Consider the following 27728-nt stretch of genomic DNA (forward strand, 5'->3'; position numbering starts at 1 on the left):
GTAAAGTTTGACTACATTTATTTCAGAAGCATTTTGGCTGTAGAGCATAGGAGAATGGGCCAAAACAAGTTGATTATATATCGAATAGCAAGAGTTACAACCCATCAGCAAGGTGATAGATCTTAGTTAGGCAATGCTCCTGCTCCTACCACAAGTGTTCTCCCATTTGTTCCCTTGCTCAGTCTAAAATTACGGATTTCATAATGTCCCCTTCCTAGTGAAAAGAATAGATTTGTGGTGGGTCAGACATGGTCTTCTCTGGAAATGCAGTTTGATGATCATCCTATTTCTTTTCTGAGCCCTTCGGGAATTTGTCCCAACTCTTATACAAAGATTGACTCAGATTGCTCTACAGGAACCAGGACTAGGTCGGCTTTCCCAGGACAATGATTTGAATGGACATTTGAACTCTCCTTGGAAACCTGCTTCAAGATTGTCAGACTTTTCAAATGTATCTACAGACTCAAATGTAAACTTTTCTATGGTTTTTTTATCTGGCACTGCCCTGGTTGTGAACAACGTATAAGGTTAGGAAAGCTTATTGGTAAAATGTTTACAGACATTTCTGAAATCAAATAATCTTTCTTTGATTTCAAGGTCTTGCTGGGGGTGGGAGGGTGAGGAGAGATGGCCATTATGGCAAACACAGCAAGAATTTAAAGACTCTAAAGAAACTGATCATGTGCCATCAGTTGTTTTAAAGACAAATAGTGGGTTTGATTCCATTTCGGCACATAATTAGTGCAGAGGCTCTCAGGTTACAGATCTGACTAATAGCACTGAAATTGGATCTCTCCCTGTACATTATCCTCTCTTTATGTCCCTTTGCCACACCTCCTTCCAGGCATGTGGCCTATCAACCTGAACTAATGGCTCCACATATTCCTTCTAGCCCAGATAAAAGCCCTAGCACTCTTAGAACAGATAACCCTAAGCATTCCTGGGCAGTGGCATTGAATATTAAAGTAAGAGCAGAGACTCTGGTGCATTTATGAGGTCAGATTAATATAATACTTGAAAGAGTGGTATTTTACTCTTTACCTAGAGATCAAGTTATAAAGGTTAAAAGACTTTCATATTTAGGTCTACAAGATTGTGTGTTGGTAGCATGGGGGGAGTGGTATGGGAAATCTTAGTTTCCAATATTATAGGATAGAAAAAGTAAAAAGGGACCAGCTTGGGAATGATTACCTGAACTGTTCCTCCCACTAAATTAAATGTTAAAAGAAAGAATAAGGACTCTTCAAAAATTACATTGGTCTTTATCCTGGGGACCCAATTGGGTGGGCTCTAGATTCTAAAACACAGGAGTTAACAAGTAATCAAAGGACTGAAGAGAGAGAATTGGAAAAGCTAATTATAACTGTAAACCCAGGCAGCCCATTTGTACTGATACCTTATTAATTGAGACTGCTGAAAAGGAAATGCATTGACTGAATGGTGCTCTCAGAGCTATTATAATTTTTTTTATAATAATCATATCATGGGAAATCAGTGGCCTCAAAAGTAAAGCCCATGATTTGGAATTTAAGAATTATTTAGCACAATTTTATTTATTTTATTTTAACCAAGAAACCTGGCTTGCAAAGATTAATCTTTTTATTTCCCAAGCATTGAATTTTGTTTTGAAGCTTCTGTTAAACATGCCAAGAAGAGTAGACCAGTTAGTGGTCCAGCCCTCTTTATTTCATTTAAATTAAATGCTACAGTTAATGTACTAGCTCTGGGTAAAACTTATTTTCAAGTTCGTAGTAACACTTTCCCCAACAAGAACATTTTAGTTGCTTTGAATGCTTATTTCCCTCTCTCAGGATCCTCTTATTATAATGATATATAGGAGCAGAGTTAGAATCTCTTATTGAGATGGTGATTGGAAATTATCCAGCAGCAAATTTTATTCTTTTACGTTATTTTAATGCTCAGTTGGGTGTGGAAGATAAGGAATTGCTAAATTTATCAAATAGCACATTTGCCCCCCTCCAATAAGTTCTTAAAATAAAGTAATCTATTCAGCAAGCAAGATATTTTTGGTGATTTTGAACAGATTCAGACTGGGAGTTCTAAATGGTAGGGGTGGTCATGATATGGGGTGAGTGTCATTGACTATATTATAGTCCCTATAAGTTGACCTTGTTTTTCTAATTTTTCAGTGGCCCTTGTATTTGATAACAACCTCAACCCCTCCAGGTTAATTTCTGCCTCCTGGCCCCATTACATCAGTTGATCCTAGTTGGACAATATTCCCCTCTAATTTTGAAGCCTTATATGCAAGATGAATTAAGTGGAATCCATTGGTTAAATCTAAAAGTAAAGAGAATCTCTCCTCCAGTTATCTGCTAGGGTTAAAAAAAATCCATTTCTAGATCTTAGCAATGGTGAGTCTATCCCTTAATGTACTTAATGGTATTGTACATGAATTACAGGTTGATCTACCTATCAAAAAGTGCTACTCTTTCCCTTTGAAAGATAAAAGAATTTAGTAAAATGCAGATTGTTTTTGTCATAAAAAGCAGTTACAGACTATGGCAAGGGATGTCAAGAAAGATAGCTCACAGGATTCCATCCAAAAGCTAGTTAATTTTAGAAAGCTTTATAAAAGATCGACGAAAGGAAAAAAAGTTGGAAGGAATTGGAATTTGCTGCCAAAATGATTTTTTTTTGGAAATTGGTAGCAATGGCTTCCAAGAAGATCAAGAGTAATATTGAAGCTCTGACACCCAAGCAAATTTGGGAGAAATATTTTTCTGTACTTTACAATGATAGATCATGTATTAAGTTTTAGGCACTAGGGTATCTGGAAGCCTTTATTCCCCATTCCCTTCCAGCTTGGTCTGCAGTAGCCAGTGAGGAAGTTAAATATGTAATTAACAATGTTATAATAAAGCACCCAGGGAGGATTTTATTCCTGTGGAAGTATTTAAGGAGAATATTGACTGGGGGCAAATGTTTTGGGTAAACTTTTTTCTAATATAAATAATACCAGGATTTCCCTTTGAGATTGGGCTACCAGTATTATCGTTCCACTTTATAAGAAAAGGGAGATAGGAAAGACCTGAGGAATTACTCCCCAATTAGTTTATTGGATGTTACTTTAAAATGTTACACTAAATATCTTTTGGGGAGATTAGAGGATTGGGCAATAAAAAAGTAGCAGCTTTTATTTATCTAAAATTGGCTTTTGATCCTTGGTTACTTTTTTTTTTTTAAGAGCTCTTCACAGACAATCAGTGGCTAAGATTAGGATAGGTCTAGAAGGGAAATTATCTGATTCCAGCCTAATTACAAAGGGGATTCAATAGGGATGCCTTTTAACCCTCCCCTTTTTATGCCAGTGATGTGGTTTTAGTATTAGAGTTTTTCCACCGTGTCTGTCTTATTATATGCAGCTGATATGGTCTTACTATCACAAACACTATTGGGACTGAAGTGTTTATTAATGAGTTCAGTTTATACTGTCAAGAGGAGGGCCTCTTGATAAATTATTCAAAAATTAACGTAATTGTCTTTAGTCAGAGACATCAGTGGGCAAGATATTGAACAAATTAGCCGTTTCCCCTTCCTGAGTATCAGGTTCACAGAAAATGGTTTGTAGGATAATCATATTTAGGTAAGAAAATTCAGTGCAAGCTGTATTACATTTTACCTGGACTCATGGGAGACCACTTAATTGCATGAGCCCTTTGAGTGTTTGAGCCTTGGGCTTGGTCTACACTTACCCCCCAATTCGAACTAAGGTACGCAACTTCAGCTACGTGAATAATGTAGCTGAAGTCGACGTACCTTAGTTTGAACTTACCTCGGTCCACACGCGGCAGGCAGGCTCCCCCATCGACGCCGCAGTACTCCTCTCATCTAGCTGGAGTACCGCAGTCGACGGCGATCACTTCCTGGTTCGACTTATCACGTCCAGACAAGACGCGATAAGTCGAACCCAGAACTTCGATTCCCAGCCGCCGAACTAGCGGCTGGGTGTAGACATACCCCAAGGTATGCACTCAGATTTTGTACAGCACAGAACTATGAGGATTGAATGACCCCATGGGACTGGAAGTGATTCAAAACAAATTTCTTAGGAAGATTTTTGGCCTCCCACATAATATCCTAACTGCTTTTAGAGTCGAGACAGGTATGATCTCCATTCTGCCAATGTGCAATATAGTAATATTAATTTTTGGCTTCATAGTGATAGTATGCACTGACAGTGTTTGCCAAACTTATACTTAGAAAAATAGCTCAGTAGGACTTTTTCATGTACATTTCCTTGGTTAAAGTATATTCAGAACTCTTTGCATTTTATAGGTTTCTCAGAATCGGAAATTATTAAAATTTTAAAATATGAAATCCATAATAAAGCTGAGAATAGAGGATATTAATAAGCAACTGAATTTGGCAGTTGTTTCTATTTCAAATATGTCACCTTGGTTTCCCTTTGTTAAGAAGACTCATGAGCATGCCAGATATTTAGATAGTTTTTATAATAACATGGCAGGAGGGCCTTTACAGTTCTCTGTTTTCAATCCATGCAGATAGTTTACTTCGAAGGCTATATACTGACATTGAGAAATGTAACTACCTCTGTCCAGGCGGCTTAGGGCAGATGGAAGACCTACCATGTTATTTATTACATTGTAATCTGTATTGACACTTGACGTCAAAATGGCTTTCCATGTTTTTGTCCCAGATGCCTTTTCCTATGACCTCTCCAAAAATAGAATATTTGTTAGAAACTGACAATGTATCTGATCTGAGTGGTTGCTCTATTTGCATGGGCAACCGCTAAAACAAGAAAAAGACAAGTTGTGTAGTGATCATATACAGTTTAATACTCTTTGTCCTTTTTAATCTTTATTTATAAGGTAACATTTTAAAATTTTAGATTTAGTTACACTTTGATTTTTGCACAGTGACCTAAGGCTAAGTCGCTATTAATAAGCTTTATTTTGCTATATCAGCAGAGCCCTCTAGTACAGACATAGTGTGTGCCAATAGGAGTTTTTCTGCTGGAACAGGTAACCCACCTCTCTGAACAACATTAGCTATGCTGTCAGACGCCCTCTTCTGTGGGGCAGTTGCATCTGCACAGAGGGTTTTTCTAGCACAGCTGTGTTGCTTAGGGGGTGTGATTCTTGATAATCTTAGCTGACAATGTTTAAGGTACAAAGTTTTGCCAGCATAGCTAAGTCTTAGGCAGTTCCAGGGGCCTAAGTTACTTCCCGCTTCCAAGCTTCATATGTACTACAGCACTGCCTTGGCTCTTCAAAGCATTTTATGCTTTGGTCCCATCCTTCTCACCACCAGCTCTATCACCAGCATGGTTAATGAGGACCACCCCAAAGGGCATTCTTACAGCTGCCTGCCACCATGTCTACAGTGGGGAATCCTCCTTTGGTGGGAACCAGGGATTTTAAAGCTACTTAATGTGTTCCACTCTTTCACCTGCGAGTACAGGGTCAGAGCAAGGGATGAGGATTTCAGCCTTTCTCTGTAGAATAGGGATAATATTTTCTCCAACACCTCTTTGAGAGATCATCTAAATCCATGAGGCACTTGGATACTATGGGAATCAGTGCTTTGGAAACACCTATGTAAATCTAAAATAAATAAGCGTGTATCCTTTAAGATACCTTATGGATATAAATCTTGTTCATCTGTGTCATACCTAAGACACAGGAGGTAATTATCCTGCTCTACTCAGCACTGATGAGGCCCACCTGGGAATACAGTGTCCAGTTCTGGGTGCCACACTGTATGTATGATGTGGACACATTGCAGAGGGTCGAGAGAACAACAAAAATAATGGAAGCTTTAGAAAACCTGATCTATGAGGAAAGGTTAAAGAAACTGGCCATCTTTCATCTTAAGAAAAGAAGACCGAGGGGGGACCTGATAACAGTCTTTAAATATGTTAAGGACTCTTAAAGAGGACAGTGACCAATTGTTCTTCATGTCCCCTGAAAGTAGGACAAGAAGTGATCGGCTTAATCTGCAGCAAAGGAGATTTAGGTTAGATATTTGGAAAAACTTTATAACTGGGCTAGTTAAATACTGCAATAGATTGCCAAGAGAGGTTGTGGAATCCCCGTCATTGGAGGTTTTTAAGAACAGGTTAGACAAACACCTGTCAGGGTATACTTGGTCCTGCCTCAATGCAAGATGTCTCCCATCCCTACATTTCTATTATTCTATCTGTGCTCGTTTAGCTAGATATTGGAGAACTGGCAAGATTTTTGTGAACCACTCATTTAGCATGTAAGGTACACCGAACTATCTAAATTCTGGGTTGTAAACTGATTGGGGTTAATCAGCTCTAACTTTATTAAACCGATGCAGACTCCAGTGAATCAAATTTCCAGTTCTAGAATGCAGGCTTAACAATGGTACCCAAAATTTAGTGCCCTAACAGTTAGCTCCAATTTCCTGTTTGTATACATTGTTGCCTAGGATACGGTATATATTCCAATCAGTGATAAAAATCAAGAAATAACCTCAACAAATTCCCAGATAACAAAAATTTCAGTAATAGCTGTTGTTAGCACAGTACTCATGTAGGTCAGGAGATGGAAACTGTCACTTCTATCATATCTGACAAAGCCACCACAAATGGCCCCATTGTTTTGTTCACTAATTGTTCTAGTGCCAGTTTTTCTCATATCTGACCTTAGTGTTCTTCTTTTGGAAAGGGCTTCTGTTTTGCTTGTCCTGCATCTGCTTGTGTATTCAGTGGGGACAATCCTCCCCTTTGTTTTGCTAGTTCTTGGCCTCAATCAGACAGAGACAGCTTTTAAGTTAACTGGCCATCTGGCAACTTAGCTTTCCTCAAACTTCTCGGTAAGGATACTCATTAAGCAGATGCATGCTAAGCTATTGGCAAGTTATTGACAAATAGAAATAAGAAGGTCAGCTTAAACTGGCACTAAACTCCCTTATGAGACAGTGCAAGAACAACACAACATGCCCTGCAAGTAGATGTTAGACAACCTGGGGAAACAATCTAGAAACCAGATATATTTCTAGAAGGGCTATTTCACCACAGAGTTAAGCACCTCTGAAATAGAAACCAAAGACAGAGATAGATGAGCACTTTCCCCCCGCCCTTCATTTTTATACTTTTATACTCAGCTATATAATGCACTTGTTCTGGAAAGAGATCAGGCACACATTTAAATTAGGCATTTCTAATTACACTCTATCTCTAAATTAATCACTTTCCCACATGTCAGCGATCTACAAAAAGCAATTTTCCTATGTGTGTGGTTATTTATTGAAGATGACTAGGGACAAGTGTATTCTCACTGCCTGGTAGGTATAGTTTTCCCTTTGGAATGGTTCAGGGAGAATGGAAGATTTTAAATTAAATTATAGAAGTTCTTTCTAGCACAGAGAGATAATTTAACAGTGAACATTCAGAATGTTCACCTAATGGTAAATATAAGACATCCACTGATAGGTGAAGGTACTGATTTAAGCACAATTCCTAAGGTCCTTGTGTAACAGGGGGCAGGGGATGCTCAGGCAATACTCTGCCTAACTCGTCACTCTGCTTTTTCCTGCACCTCAGTTTAACTCTTTGTTGAAGCACAAGACAGAGTTCTGTCTTTTCAGAACTTTTTTAAAAAAAGCATTATACAGTTAAACCTCAGGGTTATTGCATACATAGGCATGGGAACTAGGGGCGCAGGGGGTGGTGCGGCATCCCCATTTTTTTATGCGGGGCTCTGCTGCCAGGCCCACGCCTGGGGTTCCAGCTGCTGGCCTGCACCTGGGGTCCCAAATGCTGACCCCCCACCATGGGGCTCTGCTGCCAGCCCAGCGCCCAGGGTTCTGGCTGCAGCCCCATCCCTGGGGTTCTGCTTAGGGTTGCTAACCTTCCAGGATTGTTCTGGAGTCTCCAGGAATTAAAGATTAATCTTTAAATAAACATTATGTCATGTGATGAAACCTCCAGGAATACGTCCAACGAAAATACGTTCTGGCTGCCGGCCTCATGCCCGGGGCTCTGCTGCCGGCTCCGCGTGCGGGGTTCTGGCTGTTGGATGCATGCCTGCCCCCAGCTGTGGCCTGAGCCTCGGCCCCTTTACCCTTGTCCAGGTCCCCCCCTCCTGGAGACACAGCCTGCTCCCAACCCCAGCTCTGTGGGGTGGGGGCAGACAGAGGTTAGGGGGCTGGCTTTCAGCACCCCACTATTAAAAGTGTTCCAGCACCACTAACTGCGTGTAAATCCCTGGTAAATGGATGTTAATAGTCCCCAGCCAATTTCAAAGAGATAGCACCACCTGCTTTCTTTGTTTTACTAAGATTTAATGCACACAAAACACATTGTAAATGTGATTCCAAAAATTCTTAACAATATTTTATCTTGAGAACAACTTCTAAACAAAAGCTATTAGACAGTAAATGGTGTTCCTTATGCAGACTTCTCTCCTATTGTTTCTGTTACAAACATTCAAATATAAGGTTTCAGCATAACATTTTCTAGACTTTAGCACATATGAAAAAACATTTCCTTCTTATCTTTTCTCAGAGATTATTTTTCAGTCCTTGTGGCATGGCTATATTATGTAGTGTGTTGTCAACAAATGGTCCCCTCTTCAGCTCTCCCTCTAGATGCGTAAAACACACTGCAGTGGACCAAGTATTATCCTAATCAGAGCTGTCCCTAGGGTACGGCGAATTGGGGTGACCACTCTGGGCCCCACGCTTTGGGGGGCCCCACAGGCCAGTGTAATTGGCCAGCATGGTCGGTCCCGGAAGGGATGGATTCATCACTTCCACACCAGGCCCCTCGCCCCCCTAGGGATGGCCTTGATCCCAATGGAGGGCTTCCCTATTAAATAAAGATAGAATAGCACTAACTTGTATCTAAAGAGGTACAGGGATTGTGACCCAGCCCTCTCTGAAGACGTACCACTTGGCTTGCATCAATCAGCCACGGAGTCGATAGGGCTATCTTTAACTCCTATATTTATAACCTTTCCCCCCCCTTGTGCTGTGATTGCCTCAGCTCTCAGAGTGTGACCGGGGGGGCGTGGGGGGGGGTGTCAATGAAAATTTCCTACACAGATTCAGAAAGAGCTACTGAGCATATCTAATAACTCTCAGGCCTTGTTCCAGATGTTTCTGGGTCCTTTTGGCTAAGTTGTCCTGTGCCCAGAACTAGTATTTTAAATTTTCTTAGTTAAATGAGAACATTTGGAATACTTCACTCCTAAACATTAGAAGAGTGCTAAGAATTATGCACAAACTCCTTTAGAGATGCTAGAGCAAACATGATGCTCCACAAAATTTAGTTTAGAATATAATTTAGACTGTGCAGGTATGGGCAGAGACATCTAATTGCTGATGACATGATCAATCAATGGGATCTTTCTCATATGTTTATGACTTAGGGACTATAGAATATTAGACTTTGAAGCTAAAAGGGTTTTTTTTGTGTGTAGACAACATATTATTGGCTCAGAAATTACTCTTACTGGGCATTGGGCAAGTGAATTGGGGTGGGGGCAGCCGATAAAATGCACTAGTTCTTCTTTGTGGGGGAGGAAACATTTCTGTGGTAATTTGATTTAAAAAAAGACTAGTTGATGGTGCTCAGTGGTTTAGAACATTAAGTCTTGAGAGAACAATGGACAGGGAGCAGTCAAAGGTGAATAAATAAGTGTATCACATCTTTGTGCTATATGTGAAAGTGATATCATGTAATAAATATGGGCTGCATTCCACTGTCCCCCAGGAGAGTGCTCATATGAAGTACCCTAGTGAATGTTCCAAGTAAAGTACCCCACACTCCTTTATATATTCCTCTCTATGCACGTCCCTATCTCCATGGTGTTAGCCAAGCTCCTAGAAAGCTGGCATACATATTTGGCAACAGATGCAGAGAGATCAGGTGTGGGACAAGACTGCAGCAGGGGTCTTGATGGATGCATTGTGGCTCACCAAGAGCTGCTTATGGAGGGCAACTTTGGATCATTAATACAAAGTAGAGTCAGTTCCAGTTATCTGTACCAACATTTGGATGGTGCAGTAGAGACTCAGAAAACAGGAATTCCATGCCAAATATCAGCTTGATGTGTGCCAGAGGCGTGATAGACTTTGAACCTGAAAATCCTGCATCATATTATCAATAGGACAACTTCATGGTGATGCAGCGGTCTCCTCTGATCTCCTTGTACTATGTTTCTTTGACACGTGTGTTTCTTTTTTGACTGTGTTTTCTTTTTTGTCTACATGGCCTTTTTTTTGCTATCTGCTGGCTTACACCATGCTATCCTACACTGGAAATTAGAACTGGTAGAAAATGCTGCAAAATTGTTCTGAAATGTCCAGATGTTTTTGGGGGGAAAAAACAACTCTCACCTCTATAGCTGGCCAAAATCTTGAAAAGAGTTGTGCAAGCATTTTGAAATTTGAGAGTTTTTGGGGGGGGAGGGACACTCACCAAAAAAAAACACTCTCAGAATTTGGAAAATTTTGAGCAGCTATACTGGTCCCAGAGACTTGGTTGCAGATTGCTGCTGCCACCTTCGTTGATGATAAGTGGTGGTTTGGCAGCAACTATATCCCCTTACACACACAGTTTAATATAGTCATGGCATGCTCTCTTGGGTTGGACCCTTAGCTACCTGCTTCCCCTTATTGAAACACTGTTTGACTATTGGTGTATATTTTCTAGTATATTCTGGGGACCTGTGTATCTTTCACCACACACCTGGTTTCAAATGCCCTCTGCTTAATTTGGTTCATGGACATTTCCAAGAACATACATAAAGGGTCTATGTGATAAATCCAAACACTGGTTATTCCACAAGTGATTATATACTTTCCTTTATTCATCTAAATGATTATTTATTAGATTCATTTACAGTTCCTAGAAAAATACATTTCATAAATAGTTTCTCATAATAGCTACTCTAGATTGGATTGGATTTTATTTCTATTAATTTTTATTTTAATATATTTTGTACTTTAGATTGATTTGGGTAGAGTCATTACTCCTTTATAATCAGTATCTTTCAGACTCCATTAAGGAGTTATACAATTTCATATACTCGTGCCTAATGATTTCTGCATGTTACATTAATTTCTATTGTCTATTTGATTTGTGTCTGTTTGTTAGATTTCTTTAATTGACATATACAAAGAGAATCAATAAAAGTGACTAAAATTAAGTGTGTCCTGACTGAGTTTCTTTGACACACAGTTCAGTCAAAAAGGATTATATATAAAAGAAAAGAATGTGGAAGAGTCATGAATAGAGTCCTACTGCAGAACCTTAACCAATGATTCCTATAGGATTTGGGGTAAGTTCCTTAAGGCTAACTCACACAACAATTGTCAATGTAGCGGTGTAGGGAACAGGGTGGAGTAAAATACCTATACCCTGTAGCCATCTTCTGTCTGGGCCTAGGGACGATAGTGTAGAGTATACTCCCGCTCTACCCTCCTGTGAGTAAGTAGGCAGGGAGGGAGCCATGGCTCTTCCTCTGCTCCCTAGTTGGGTCAGAAAGAGGCACTGGGATGGAAATAAACTACACCATGTAAGGGGATGTTGCAAATTACTTCTCCTGCAAGCGCAAGCGAGACTCTGCATCACAATCCCTTCTTAGGGTCCCTCGTTATGTCATGAATATGCTCCTTGAACAAGAGCAAGCATAGAAGCTCAGTCTTGCTCCATCACTTTTTGTGCCTCAATTCCTCATTTCTAAGATAGATAATACTTCCTTATCTCACATAAGTGGTGGGAAGCCATTCATTTATGTAGGTGAGCCATTCTGCTGGCATTCTGATAAGAGCCAGAGAAAAATCTATAGATATTAGCAGAGTATTCTTCACAATGCCAAAGCACAATATGGGAAACAATATAATAATGGCTTCATAGTAAAGCAAATTCTGTATAAATTAATTGGTAGATTGGTGATGCTAACTTAAAAAAAAGTTATAAAGGAAGATCAAGATACAGTGCTAGATGAGATATAATGAGGTAGACATGACTATCTAGGGTCAGGTTTTCAAAGTTAAATACATACATTGGTAGCATATATTTGCATTGGCTATTTGTGTGCCTAGTTTAGGCATACAAATAGGCAATGTGTATTACCATGCCAGTGGTTTCACTGCTGAAGTCACAAGGTCTTTCAGGATAGCAAAAGCTATACTCACCAGCAAGAGTTACAGCTTCTTGTAATGACATTACAGCATCATTAAAGACAAAATTGGATATGTGCACATCACATGAAACAATAAGACGAAATACTTCTTGTACTCCCAAGAATTTCACTTCTGTATTCATAATGTTATCATAGTCCTATCTTGTAAACTGTCAATAGACACGCCTCGGTTACCCAATTGATTCAAGACTATACCCATTAGTTCAAGACCGTTGACTTCTCTTGATGGAAAAATCCTTGCCTTAAAATAATGTATAAAATTAAGTTTGGTTTTAACAGCTAGTAGTTGTACTGAACGTGCCTCTCCTCCCCAGGTTGTTATCCTAGATTTATGTCTTAAATTTGTATTATCATAGCATGCAAGAGTCCTACTCAAGGACCAGAAGCCCATTTTGCTAGGTGCTGTACAAACACAGAACAAACTAAAGTTCACTACATTTAGAATGGTGTTTGCAACAGAACCTGAAATCTTGCAACTCTAGTGACTAACCGCAACCTACCATTTTTGTGGCATTAGGATGTATCTGAAGTGCCATAAACTCAAGTGTTTGGCCAGAAGCTAAACAACTGTCATCTCATCTCCTCCAGTGCACTCTGATAACATGGGTTGGTCGGTTGTTTGATGAGGATGAGGATGATGAGCAAGTGAGAGCTTCGGCTCCATCCTTTTCTGGCAAGTTTCACCATGTTTTGATGATGAAGAACAATTCAAGTTGGCTCTCTAAGTGTATTCCTTTGTTTCTTCCTAATGAAATTTCCAACCAAAAGACAAGTGAAGTGTATTTTTGTCTTATTAGAATAAACAATTCACCTTTATTAAACTTCCTGACTATATTGGAAACAAAATTTATACGCATTAACAAGAGAGCAGGGTTTCCCTGATATTCACTGGCTTGCAACAGGCCAGTTATAGTAGAGGGTCCAGAGTCGATGTTCACAACAGTTCTGGTTAATACACAGAGGGATCACCATTCTTGAATATCATGGTTCCAAAATATCATTATATCTTCTCATTTTTGCTTAGCATATCCATTTGTAGCTCTTCAATAGTCTACATCAGAGAATCTGTAAACACCCCTATTAGATTTTATGAATTAATGCAATTTCAGTTTAAAAAGTGACTAGTGAAACTTCATACCACACCCCTGAGCTATGTAGTTATACTAACCTAACCCCTGGTGTAGAGAGCGCTATGTCGACAGGAGGGCTTCTTCCATCAACACAGCTACTGCCTCTCGGGAGCTGGAGTACCTATGTAGACAGTAAAAGCTCTCCTGTTGGCTTAGGTAGCATCTCCACTAAGTGCTATAGTGGTGCCGCTATGCCGCTGAAGCACTGTAAGTGTAAACAAGTCCTGATCGGTAATTCCTAGACTTTCTGCTGGCATGGCATGACACCACACCAGGTGTTCAAGGGACAAGAAGGGTGTCCATTTAATGCCTCTTAGCATATCTTCTCTTGTATGCTACCTTACCCAGTCAATGGCAATGTTGAAGAGTATTGCAGACATAACACACCCCTGACATACTCCTGTTTTGATTTCAAAACTGAACTCAATGTATGTAAAGTTGAAATAAAAGCTTTTGATGATGTTGATTATACAGAGAAGGATTCCATATGCCCACAGAATGTGACATAGGCTGGTCCTGTGAATGCTATTAACACCTTCTCAAAGTCTATGAAGTTTATGTAGAGTTGCCATTGCCGTTCTAAACATTGTGGATTATAGTGGATCACAAATTGAATAGGAGTCAACAATCTGATACAGTTGCAAAAAAAAAAAAAAAGCTAATATTCTGGGGGTGTATTAAGAGAAGTGTAATATGTAAGACATGGGAGGTAATTGTCCCACTCTATCTGGAACTGGTGAGGCCTCTGCTGAAGTACTGTCTGGTTCTGGGCACCACTTCAAGAAAGATGAGGACAAATTAGAGAGACAGTCAAGAAGTGAGCAACAAAAGTTATCAAAGTTTTAGAAATCCTGATCTATGAGTGAAGGTTTAAAAAAATGGCCTGTTTATTCTTGAGAAAAGAAGAACGAGGAGGGGAGGATCTGATAACAGTCTTCAAATATATTATGGGCTGTTATAAAGAGGATGGTGATCCGTTATGCTCCATGTCCACTGAAGGTAGGAAAAGAAGTAGTCAGTTTGATCTGCAGCAAGGGAGATTTAGGTTAGATATTAGGAAAATTTTTCTAACTATAAGGATAGTTAAGCATTGAAATAAGCATCCAAAGGTGATTGTGGAATCCCTGTCATTGGATGTTTTTAAGAACAGGTTAGACAAACACCTGTCAGGGATACTCTAGGCATACTTGGTCCTGCCTCAAGACAGGGGGGATGGGTTTGATAACCTCTCAAAGTCCCTTCCTGCCCTACATTTCTATGATTCTACATGCCCTTTATTGCTGTTAATTTAAATCAATTGTTTTAAATTACGAGTTCATACAAATGAGCTCCTTCGGGAATCAAGACTGTAGAGGGTCTCTCATTACATTTAGAAAACCAAGGACTAAATATATCCCTTCCTAATCAGTTAGATCACAGAGGTTTTTTTTCTTTTTCTCCTCCATGTACAGAATTTAGATACCATTGTAAGAAGTAGTTAAGGATAGATGAGAGCATACAGGCACATTCTAGGAGAGGGCTCTGAAGTAGCAGCAGCAGGATGACTTCTCTGAGCAGGCCAGAAACAAGAACTGTGCAAAGTTTTTTGGATCACTGGCCAAATCAAAACAAAAAATTTAAAGGAATTCATTTTGTGTGGACCAGAAATGAATTTGTTTTGCTGGTGAAACAAAAATGAAAAAAGTTTCCTTTAAATTGAAGTGAGACTTCCCTTTTTATTTCTGGCAATTTTAACACTTTTTAAATAAAAAGAAAGGAAATTTTGAAACATCATTCACAGAAATGCAGGACGTGGGGTAGGTAGTGATGCCCCCCTGGCTCCCTATATGGTTATAGCACTCATACGGGATGCCCAAAATTCAAGTCCCTAATCTTCTTGATTCAGAGCCAGGAGTTGAACTGGAGTCTGCCACCTCACAAGAGAATACCCTAGCTCAGGGATCGGCAACCTTTGACACGCAGCCCATCAGGGAAATCCGCTGGCAGGCCTGGATGGTTTGTTTACCTGAAGCGTCCGCAGGTTCAGCCGATTGCAGCTCCCACTGGCCATGGTTCACTGTTCCAGGCCAATGGGGGTTGCGGGAAGTGGCGGCCAACACATCCCTCGGCCCGCACCACTTCCCACAGCCCCCATTGGCCTGGAACAGCGACCCGTAGCTAGTGGGAGCTGCGATCAGCCGAACCTGTGGATGCTGCAGGTAAACAAACCGTCCTGGCCTGCCAGCGGATTTCCCTGACGGGCCGCGTGCCAAAGGTTTCCGATCCCTGCCCTAGCTGTTAGACTGTAGGCTATTCCAGGTTGGGTCTTTCTCAATCTCTCTTCTTGAAGCCGTTCCATTTTGCATAAATAGTCATTGGGCCAAAGAGAGAGAGAGAAATTGACTCATCTTGATGGTTAGCAGTTTTATGTGGCTTCTAGTCCCTGTTCCATCTCCTCAGTTGTGTCAATGGCACCTAAGCCCCATTGTGAATCTAACCCAAAAGATATTTTCCCCTGAAATTTGGTAAATTAGTGTTGAATTTGCAAGTAGTTTCAGTCTCCCTAAAACTGTATGTTTTTTGGCAAATGAACTATTTACCCAAAACATTTCACCCAGCTTTTCCAGCAACCACAGCCCAGCAATGAGGAACTTTTTTGAAAGTGCTATTTCTAAGGAGTATGTCTGATTTAGAGTCACCATTCATTGCTCGTTGAGTTGGGATTCTGTTCTTTATTATTTGCGTAGCACCCCGAGCAAGATAGGCACTTTGGATACATGAGTACACCACAATTCTTAGTGTTGACCTATAATACCCTCCACTATCTACTGTACAGCAGGTCAAGAGGCTGCAGTCATTCCTGGCTAGACTACTGCAAGTCACATTAGTTAGAGCTTTAAATTCATGCACAATTGTCAAGGCTGAATCCCCACTCTGTCACTCTGAGTGCAGAAGGCGGGGGGCCTGCAAGGATTCTAAAAATTAATACTTGACATTCCAGGCTTGTATTAAACTCCCAAGGTTACAGCTTTTCTCTGACCTTGGCTTGGTAAACGCTGCCATCGCCCAAATGCAAAACAAACCCCTTTGAACCCAGGAAGGAGCACTTGGGAATTCCTCCCTGTGGGGTATTCTCCTGCCCTTTCCCCCACACACACACTCTGGGGAAGAGCTGAGAAAGAAAACAAAGGAAATTAGCTGTTGCCACCAGCTAATCAAACACCATATGCACAAACCTCTTAGGACACCAAAAATCCAATCCTGTTCTTAAAAAAGGTAAATTTTATTAAAAACCAAAAGGAAGCAAATACATTTGGAACTTAGGCTTTTGCTAGATTTTAAAAGAGCAATTCCAAAAATTAAGCAACCAAAATAGCTTTCTTGGGGGTTCAGCTTAAAGGTTACAAGCAAACAAAAGCATCTGGGGTTAGCACAGAGGAGATCCACAAGCCTTAAAAAGTAAACAGAAATAAACCTGATCACATCTAGCTAAACATTCTGATCTACTTACACCTTTGGAGTTTCAGATAAGTAGTTCTAGGTATGATCTGATGATTTATGATCATACCTGGCTTAAAGCTTTACACAGCATTTCTGCTTATAGCATTGCTGCTCCATGTCCCTGCAGCCCAGAGAACAACAGACAAAGGGAAAGTTTCTTTCCCAAATTTAAAAGTTGTAGCCTTCCCATTGGCTCTTTTGGTTAGGTGGCCACTCCTTTTCTTTTACCTGTGGGCTTGTTAACCCTTTACAGGTAAAGCAAGCCAAGAACAGACACCAAGAGAGATTTTACAGCTAACTGGCTGGCTGGGTGTTCATAAACAGGGGCTACCCCCACCCCCTTCATTTATCACAACAATCTACACCTGATGTAGAATATAGCTGCTTGGCTTTTGGAAGTAGCAAACTGCTGAGATTGTATAAATGTTTTTGCACTAATTTCCTGGAGAAAGGTGTTGGTAATAACTTTTAAAGCCTTGAATAGTTTGAGACCTTGTTATTTGACACTCTAGCTTTCCTTGCAACTACTGCAGTGAAATAATGTTAGTTGGAAAACTCCTGCTCTCAGTTCCTAGCTCAAAATGTCCAGTTCCAGACCTTCAAAGGTATTTAGGCACCTAACTCAGATTGAAATCAAAGGGAGTTAGGTGACTAAATAACTCTGAGGATCTGGGCCTCAGCATCTTCTCAGTGCCTTTTACTTTGAGGTTCCCCACCTTTGGCATTTGTTTCTTTTGGCTTTCCTCTGAGGTCCAATTCCAGTTGGTTTAAGAGCACAATGAAAGGTATATTTGTTTGGTTTGGCTACAGTTTGCTTTTCAGTTATCTTCTCTAGTTTTATGGAATTTGTTCTTTAAATCTGGCATGAACTTCATTCGGGTATTAGTATCCTCATATATAAATATCATCCAAAACTGAATGGGCAATTCACCTATGACTATTTGTGGAATTATCCCACATTTGTTTCACTCATTCACTTAGCTTGTTAGTTCAATAACAGGGGTTTTAAAGAGTCAGGTTTCAGAGTAGCAGCCATATTAGTCTGTATCCTCAAAAAGAACAGGAGTACTTGTGGCACCTTAGAGACTATCTAAGACTATCCGACGAAGTGGGCTGTAGCCCACGAAAGTTTATGCTCAAATAAATTTGTTAGTCTCTAAGGTGCCACAAGTACTCCTGTTCTTTTTTAAAGAGTCAGCATTTCTGGTGTTCTTTGAGAATTTAGTATCTGATGATATTAGTAATTTTCTCACTAATAAGAAGAGTTATTAGTGAGAAAATATTGAGATACTTTGTCATTAATAGGTTGGAAGAAAGTTAAAAGCAAAGGGGAAAAATATTTCCTTTCTGTGGTTATAACTGGGAAATGGGAACCAGTTATAAGAACATGCCTTTAATAAAAACTACAGACACAAAAGAGAAAGACAAGACTGGATTTCAAAGAAGAAGAATACTGATAATAGACCTTTTAGGAATTTTCATGTCACTTGTTCAGGTTCTCAGAAACACGGGAAAATACCATTCAAAAACAGTGCCATACTAAAGGTATTGCAAGGCTAAACAACTGTTTTTGCACTCTTCTTCTAACTAGAAGGCTGGAGTTTTGCTTTTAGCCATAATTACCATATGCAGACATACTCCAGTGTGCATTGTTCTTCTCTACACCTATTTAGAGAGAATTAACTTATTTGCAATGAATGTTATCACATAAGTCTCTACTATGGGCAGCTTACCTAGTTCCTGTGCTCCAGTATGCCTCGCTTTACTAGTTAGCACCTCTCTTTCCCATCAGATTCACAGTCCACTGACAGAGAGGTCTTCTATCCAATACTACCTCTCTAGGGACAGAGTCCAACTAAAGAAGCAGTTCTTCCAGTTTTCTCTGGCCTTTAAGGAGTTCTTTAACAGTTCTCTCCAGCCTCTCAAACTCAGTAGTTCCTTTCCCATGACCCAATGCCCCCGTCAATACAAGGACTTGTATCCACTACCTTTATTTGAGGCTACAAGGGAACTCTTCATGTTTCAACCCAGGGACCCTAAACGTGCAGTGGTTGCCTATTCCACTCTATTCTGCTTCATTTTTCCCCCTGCTCCATTTCCTACATGACTTGTCTCATGCCTTGCGCTTTCCTACAGCCTCTCCCAGGTTGAATACTTCCCAGCTCGCCCAGCCCCCTTCCTAGCCCACCACTAAAAGACTTACACAACATCTTGACAGTGCCAATCTCAGTCTCTCTCTCTGACTAAGCCAAGAGCTTTGTCTTACATAGTCGCCACAAGCAGTCACATGATTCCCAATCACATGATCTTTTAGTCCTGTGCTCCATCTGGAGATTACAACTCCCACAATCATGATCTGAAAGTATGCTTGTTGTGCCTTATGGCCACTGTCCTATTGCCAGATCACTCTCCTGCCCCCATAATATTTTTACCAATTGTCCTTTATTTTAAACTATTTGCCAAATAGCTTGGGAATAAATTTCAGAATTTGCTATTTGTTTTAATGTTGATTCTTCCCTATTTAACATTTGTGGACTGTGATTGGTCACACAAATAGAGCTGGTCAGGAATTTAGTTTGTCAAAACTGAAGCTGAGCAAAAAGTTTCAAAATTTTCAAAGTGTCCAGTTTGGACATTTTTGAAATAAAAAGTTTTGTTTGTTTTTAAGTTACTTTAACATAATAAATACATTTATTATTATATAAGCTTATTTGTTGATTTTAATATTCATAAATGCAACACAAATAAATTAATATTTAATGTGCATTTGGTAAAAATATGTTGATAGTAAAATATGCAGACTCAAGTATACCATATATCCTATTGCCCAGGCAGATGTTTAACGCATCCTACTCATTGCTCCTGAAAGCTGTTCTAATACTATAGTTTTTCTCTATTTATGTAATCCAAGCCCCCTAAAGACAATGACAAAACAAACATTGAGAAGTCAAGCACCAAAAAGAAATGGGAGTCTGGAGAACGAGTGGCACCACTAGGCACTCTCTCTATAGAACTAGATTATGTCTTTTAGGCAGAGTTCATAATAAAGCATTACATGGATTAAAAGCTGGCTATTAGGTCTCAGATTGTAATTGTGAACAGGGAAACATCAATTGAGCAGTATGTTTCTAATGGGGTCCCTCAGGGAACTGTTCTTGGACTTAGTCTATTTAACATTTTTATCAATCACATGGAAGACAACATAAAATCATCACTGATAAAGTTTGCAGATTGGCAGATGGCACAAATTGAGGGAGTGGTAAGTAATGAAGAGGACAGGTCCCTAATACAGAGCAATCTGGATCACTTGGTAACCCAGTTTTCAAGCAAACAACATGTGTTTTAACACAAGTAAAAGTAAATGAGTTTGTCTAGGATTAAAGTATGCAGGCCCTATTTACATGATGGGGGACTCTACCCTGGGAAGCAGTGACTCTGAAAGAGATTTTGGGGTTATGGTGGATAACTAGATGAACACGAGCTCTCAGAGAAGAGCCACAAGGATGATTAAAGGTTTAGAAAACATGCCTTATGGTGGTAAACTCAAAGAGCTCAATCTATTTAGTTTAACAAAGAGAAGGTTAAGGGGTGACTTACTTATAGTCTATAAGTACCTACATGGGGAACAAATATTTAATAAATGGGCTTTTCAGTCTAACAGATAAAGGTATAGCACAATCCAATGGCTGGACAAATTCAGATTGGAAATAAGGTGTTCATATCTAACGGTGAGAGTAATTAACTACTGGAACAATTTACCAATGGTTGTGGTGGATTCTCTATCACTGGTAATTTTTAAATCAAGAGCCAAGGTTTTTTCTAAAAGACATGCTCTAGGAATTATTTTGGGGAAGTTCTATGGCCTATGTTATACAGGTCAGACTAGATGATCACAGTGGTTCCTTCTTGCCTTGGAATCTGTAAAAGCATAGTGGACAACTACAGCACCCTGGAGAGATCACAAGGAGGTATTTTATCTCTGGAGACAGAATGCTTCATAGCGCTCTTGGGCACAAGTACCTGCTATTATACTCCTTCGTGGGCACAACTTACAGCTCTCACATACCCAGCCAGCCCCCGAGACTGGTGCATTGTATGTAAGATGGGTGGAGGAAATAGAACTGTGACCCTGCCTCTTGCCTCTCTTTCCCTATGTCCTTGAGGAGCCAAGTGTGCTGAAAGAGTAGAGATAGAGGAGCCCACACATCTCACAGATTGTGGGGTCTGTATGAAGGCATGGAGGTCATAAGAGTATGCCTTTCAGTCAGGTATGGTGCTTTACCCAGGTTATAAAAAAGTTCAGATAGTCCTTTTTATCAAAGAGTACCCTCTTTCTAAGTCTCATTGTTAACAGCCAAAAGCATAAGCAGGCACTTATTCAGATCCATCCAGGGACATCCATCTGAGGCACAGCCCAATATCCATTTCTAGCTCCTTTTTTGAGGAGACTATTTCCTGAACCTGTCAGCAGTCTCTGTTTCTGAAACTATTCCCAGTTCCTTATCTGACTTACTCCTTGTCAGTCCTTCCTTAAGCAGGAGTTTCCAGCTCTTTTTTTTTTGGAATGAGTTAGTCAATCAATTTCCCCTTAAATAGGAGTCTCTCCAGCTTTTCTTTCTGGAGCTGGGTTCTGTTCACCAGAATCCTAGATTCCAAGGCCAGAAGGGACCACTGTGATCATCTAGTCTGACCTCCTGTATAACACAGGCCATAGTACTGCCCCCACATAATTCCTACAGCAGATCTTTTAGAAAAACATCCAATCTTGATTTATAATTTGTCAGTGATGGAGAATCCACTACAACCCTTTGTAAATTGTTCCAAAGGTTAATTACTCTCAGTGATAAAAATGTACACCTTAATTCCAGTCTGAATTTCTCTAGCTTCAGCATCCAGCCATTAGACTGTGTTATACTTTTCTCTTCTAGACTGAAGAGGCATTATTAAATATTTGTTCCCTCTGTAGGTACTTATAGACTGTAAGCAAGTCACCCCTTAACCTTGTCTTTATTTAGATAAATAGATGGATCTCTTTGAGACTACCACTAAAATGTTTTCTAATGCTTTAATCATTCTCATGGCTCTTCTCGGAACCCTCTCCAATTTATCAACATCTTCCTTGAATTGTGGACACCAGACCTGGACACAGTATCCCAGCAGTGGTGACACCCATGCCAAATACAGAGGTAAAATAACCTCTATGCCTACTCCAGATTCCTCTATTTATGTATCCTAGGATTTTATTAGTTCTTTTGCAACAGCATCACAGTAGGAGTTCATCTTTAGCTCATTATCCACCATGATCCCCAAATCTTTTTCAGAGTTGCTGTTTCCCAGGATAGAGTCCTTCATCTGTAAGTATGACCTATTGTTCCTAGATGTGTACATTTACCCATTCTAAAATGAATAGTGTTTGCTTACAGCCAGTTTACCATGTGATCCATATTGATCTGAATCAGTGACCTGTCCTCTTCATTATTTACCAGTCCTCCACTTTTTGGGTCATCTGCAAACTTTGTCAGCAATGATTGTATGCTTTCTTCCAGGTCACATAAAAGTATTAAATAATGTAGGGTGAAGAACCAATCCCTACAGGACTACATTGGATACAATTACATTTTGAGACCTATCAGTTAGCCAGTTTTTAATTCATTTATTGTGTTCCATGGTAATTTTATATCATTTTAGGTTTTTTAATCAAAATGTTTTTTGATACCAAGTCAAATGCCTAAGAGAAATCTAAATATGTCAACACTATTACCTTTATCAACCAAACTTGTAATCTCATTTAAAAAAAGATATCCAGTTAGTTTGACAGGATCTATCTTCCATAAACTCGTGTTGATTTGCATTAATTACATTACCCAAGCTTAATTTTGGATTAGTCATGTCCCAGATCAGCCACTCCATTTGCCTAGGATCAATGTCAGGCTGACAGGCCTATAATTACCCAGATCATGCCATTTACCCTTTAAAAAAATTTTAAAGACGGCAAAATTAGCTTTCTTCTGGTCTTCTGGAACTTTCTCTGTGCTCCAAAATTTGTCAAAAACCAACATCAATGAACCAGGGAGCTCCTCAACCAGCTCCTTTAAATCTCCTGGATGCAAATTATCTAGACCTGCAGATTTAAAAATGTCTAAATGTTAGTAGTTTCTGTTTAACGTCCTCCAGAGATATTAGTGGAGTGGAAAGAGTGTTATCACCAAATGATGAGACTACAGCATCTGTTTTTCCCCCAAATACAGATGACAAATACTTATTGAACACTTCTGCCTTTTCTGCATTCTTATTGCTGACTGTACTATTTTAATCTAGTAAGGGACCAATACCATTGTCAAAATGTTTATATATATATAGCTGTCATATCCATCCAGGTCATGGGCAGCCAGAGCTAGCAGTTAGAGCCAGAGTTCACAGTCACAAGACAGGAGTCAGGAGGTCAGAGTCAGGAGACAAACTGGAGGTCAGAGCTATGAATCAGATTCCAGAAGTCACACCGTGAAATCCAGCCATGGGAGGGGGAGCCACACAGACCCAGAAAACGTGGGGCCCAGTTGTTCGGACAGCTTCCTGTTCCTGCTGCTGGCTTAAGTAGGGCCAGCAGGCCAATCAGCTGCTCCAGGACTCCACCAATGGAACTGCAGGGGAAGAACCTCAAACTGGAGCTGCATTTCATGGGTCCCAGGTGAGGAAGGATCAGCAGGCTGCTAGATGGAGGGTTGGAGAGTGGCTGCTCCCCTGGACCATGACAACAGCTGCCTTCACTTCCTCTCTAAAGCAGGTCACTTTTTAAACCAGGTTAGCCTTCTTCCTCAGCTGTGGTATTATGGCTTTTTGGGCATCTAGTAACGTGTTCTTAAATGATTCCCAATTATCAGTCACATTTCTCTGATTAATGTCTTTCTTCCAGCCAGTTTGGCTCAATGGCTTCCAGCTTTGTGAAGCTGGCCCTATTAAAGTACTGCCACACTGCCTGGAGTGGCTCAGGAACTAGCCTCAGGGCAGACTGTTATGAACCAGGGCTCAAGCCCCCCAAATTGGCTGTGAATTCTATACTGAGATTGCACCAACCAAGTATCAAGTGCAAACTTCTCAGGCACTATAACAACCTTAACATGGAGTCACAGGCAGTCCTCTTAATTACTCTGGTTTATCTTGCCACTAGGCAAGCTTGCCTTTGTGATAGATGGTCCCTTACACCAAAAATCATAATAATATTCAGATTACTCTGAATCTAAAAAGTACCGGTCACTTTCCCCAGGTACTTTAGATCTTATACCAAAGACAATTATTGTAGCCAATCTTGTAATAAACTAAGGGGAAAAAATGAGAGTTATTTACAAGGTTAAAGCAGGTAAACATTCTCATTCAATCGTAGGTTCCACATGGTGAGAGAAGCTGCAGTAATATGCAATCTCTACATGTCCTTTAGGGCTAACCCAAGCTAAGAAATCTTGCCCTCCTAAAGTCGAAGCAGCACAGAGATACAGTTTCTTCTTGTTAGGGATTTTTAATCCCTTCCCCCCAGAATTCAAGCTGATGGAATGAGTTCATGTGCATGTCTCTTCTTCATGGTGTAGGAGAGAAGGAATGCAATTAGCAAAATCTTTGTTCTTTTGTGTTTCACAATGGCTCATTTGGTTTCAATGAGCCTTCTTGGTGGGCAAGAGAACACCTCATGTGGCAAACTAGTATTACATGCAGCAGTTTACAAGCATTTCATAAAGTCTTAACACATTCTTATCAACATTACATCTATTTTAACAACACTAACACACAGGTGAGTCAGACAGATTCCTGTTATGTATTTGTCAGTGTTCAGTTGAATTATATATATTATATATATATATACACTTGGTGGTTATGGTCCTGACAGACCAGGAGCCAGCTCATTACAAGGACTCTGTGTCTCAACTGAACACTGTCAGGACCATAACCACCAAGTATATATATATATATACCGGTACTTTTTAGATTCAGAGTAATCTGAATATTATTATGATTTATATATATACTTGGTGGTTATGGTCCTGACAGACCAGGAGCCAGCTCATGACATATGTGCCCGCAAGGGGGGCTTTGATACCGGCGAAAGAATGACATTCAGTGCCTGAGAGTAAAAAGCAAGGCTTTACTGAAGGAAGAACTTACACTCCAAGCTGCGCGGGGAGTCCCTGAGGCGCGCGGAGGGGCTGCGGGGGATTCTGACCATCCGGGACAGCTGGCCAGGCAGGACTCCACTGAAGGGAGTCCGCTGCAATGCTATATCCCCCCGTGCTTATCTCAAGGTTACATGGGGTCAACAGCTGGCTACATTCATTTCATTCATAAATTGTACTCATTACATAAGCTAACTTGTTTACAGACAAAAACATGCTGAACTATACTAAACTACATTTTGGCAGGGTCTGCCGAACAAAGTTCATTGCATGGCCTTCAACTACACAGCCTGCATCTTCTGCTCACATTCAGTCACATACTCAGTCTGCCACTTAGCTCCTTGCCAAGCTTCCGCAACCTGTCCCCTACAACATATATATATATTACTGGTCTGGACTTTATTCTGCTTGCACCTTATAAGTCAAGTCAAGTCATAATCATTTGTACCTAAACTTCTATTAACTTTAGGTGCTGTGATCAGTTCCTCTTTATCTGTGAAGAAAAGGTCTAATAAAGAATTCTCCCATGTTGGCTGCAGCACTTTTTGAGTTAGAAAATTGTCATGTATAATGATTAGAAATTCCAATTCTCTGTTCCTTCTTAAATCAAGAGCCCTCAGCTCTCCTCTCCAGATCTGAGCTCTGGGTTAATCAGCTGTAGTGCCTTTACCAGATGCTCCTTCAGTTCACCACTTTTCTTTAATTAGCCTTCAGGGTGCTCAGCAGTCCAGCCTGCCCCTGCTGGTGTCTCCCCAACTATAAGGGAGGAGGCAACATTTATGCTGCTCCCCTTCTCCCAGCTCATTCTGATTGGTTGGGTGAGATAGGAGCCTTGCATCACCCTCTCTGCAGGGCTGAAAAACTCAGAGTAAAATATGGCCACATATTTCTCTTTATTATTTTGGGTTCTTTCTGGATCTTAGTTGAAATGAAGATAAGTTTGACATTTGTTCACAAGGAATTATTTAAAATCTGTGTATTTATGCACAATGTGTACTCTGTAGGTAATTATCTTACTAAACCTTTATCACTGTAAGAAAACCAATGAAAATAAAAGTTAGCTCAAGAATGTGTCTGTGTGCTAATGGTTCTTAGGGGAAAGGATTCTCAAGGCCTGACTCTCCACTGCCTGGCATTCTGTGGATACGGTTGCCAGTTTTTGTCATGATATATATCCTAAAGATGGCATGTAAGATATCATTTGAAAACTAGTAACTCACTGATAATTAATATTCCCATGTGATGTATGTACAGGCTGTGTACAAAAAGATATGGAATATGCTAGAATTATGTTCTTAAAATGTGTTTGGCAAATAACGCATAAGCCACCTCTGCCCTAGACAAAGGAATGTGTATTTGTTTGTCTGACCAGCCTGGTCGTCAGACAGAGACAATGAAGGAACATTTACATAAAAAGTAAACAAAGCCATCAACCTAGTGAGTGGGGGAGATTGCCTTTGGATGGCAAAGACAGGAGTTTGAACCTGAAATGATAAGTAATTAAATCAAGTGATTGTATACAAATTACTGTATTATAAAAGTATCAAGTAAGGTCTTACATGAAAGCTAATGACACACTTGTGATTAATATATTGTAAAATGTATTGACATTATGAGGAATTATGAATACTCGTTGATATTATGCTTTAAAGGCTATGACCAAACGAAGGGCAAAACAGCTGCCTTCCTTCCTGGAGAAAACCCATCTACCTGTCTCCAGTGAAATGAAGCAAGGTGTGACCAAAAACAATGGAAGACCCATTTACATATGAATCAGCACGGGGGATGGAAAGTAAATAGGTAGAGAATAACAGCATGAGGCCATCTTGAGTCTGGGGGCAAAACAGTTAGTTTGGGAAGATATAAGGAGAAGAAGATTTCTTGGCATCTATCACTGGAAAGACACAAGGGGCCAGAGCTCTCGCAAGCTGAGAAAGATGGGCTCTTCAGCCTAGGGGGTTGAAGTCTCTGAAAACTGAATCTGGATGAAAAATTTGGTTAGGCAAAGATCTTTCACCTAGGAAGAAAAGGAAACCAGCACTTTGTACTTCTATTGAAGGTCCTGAGTGAGAGAAAGTCAGGCATCTCTGGAAAGCAAGTGATTGGTGAGGAAAATTACTTGAGCAAAGTCTGTAGCTTGTTAATTATCTCTTAGCTATTAGAGAGCACAGTTATTTTTGTGTTTGTAACCAATTCTACCTTCAATCCCTTCTACTTGGTATCACTTAAATTATGTCATTTTATTAATAAACTTGTTCTACTTTTACTCTAAACCAACCCAGTGCTGTATTTGAAGTGAAGTGATGAAATCCAGTTAAGGCGATAAGTTTTACTTTTGTCTTTTCAAAGGAGACATGAACGTCATTATTACTGTGTTCCAAGAGAGGACTGAGCACTTCAGGGCAGGTGGTTTGAGGAAAATTCAGGACTGGGAGTGTGTTGAGGTTACCTTGAAAGTATTAACCAAGGCTGGTGGACACCAGCATAAGGATGTTGTGTTGTACACAGGCTGTTGGGGTCAGAGTGCTGAGCCAGGGCTGCACAGCACACAGAACTGCATGTTTGTCTGCTGGCTGTTGGTGTCTGGACTGTGAGCCACAGCAGCAGATCATTTAAGGCATCAAGAATTACAGGCCAGGTGGTGACACATCCCCTCACTGATCTAAATTGCACCCCAAAATCACAGCCCCTTACAATTTAATGTAAAAAGCAACAGAGAGTCCTGTGGCACCTTTAAGACTAACAGATGTATTGGAGCATAAGCTTTCGTGGGTGAATGCCCACTTCGT

This window comes from Terrapene carolina, unplaced genomic scaffold, assembly GCF_002925995.2.
Source record: "Terrapene carolina triunguis isolate 2854851 unplaced genomic scaffold, T_m_triunguis-2.0 Scaffold23, whole genome shotgun sequence".
In the NCBI taxonomy this organism is placed as follows: Eukaryota; Metazoa; Chordata; order Testudines; family Emydidae; genus Terrapene; species Terrapene triunguis.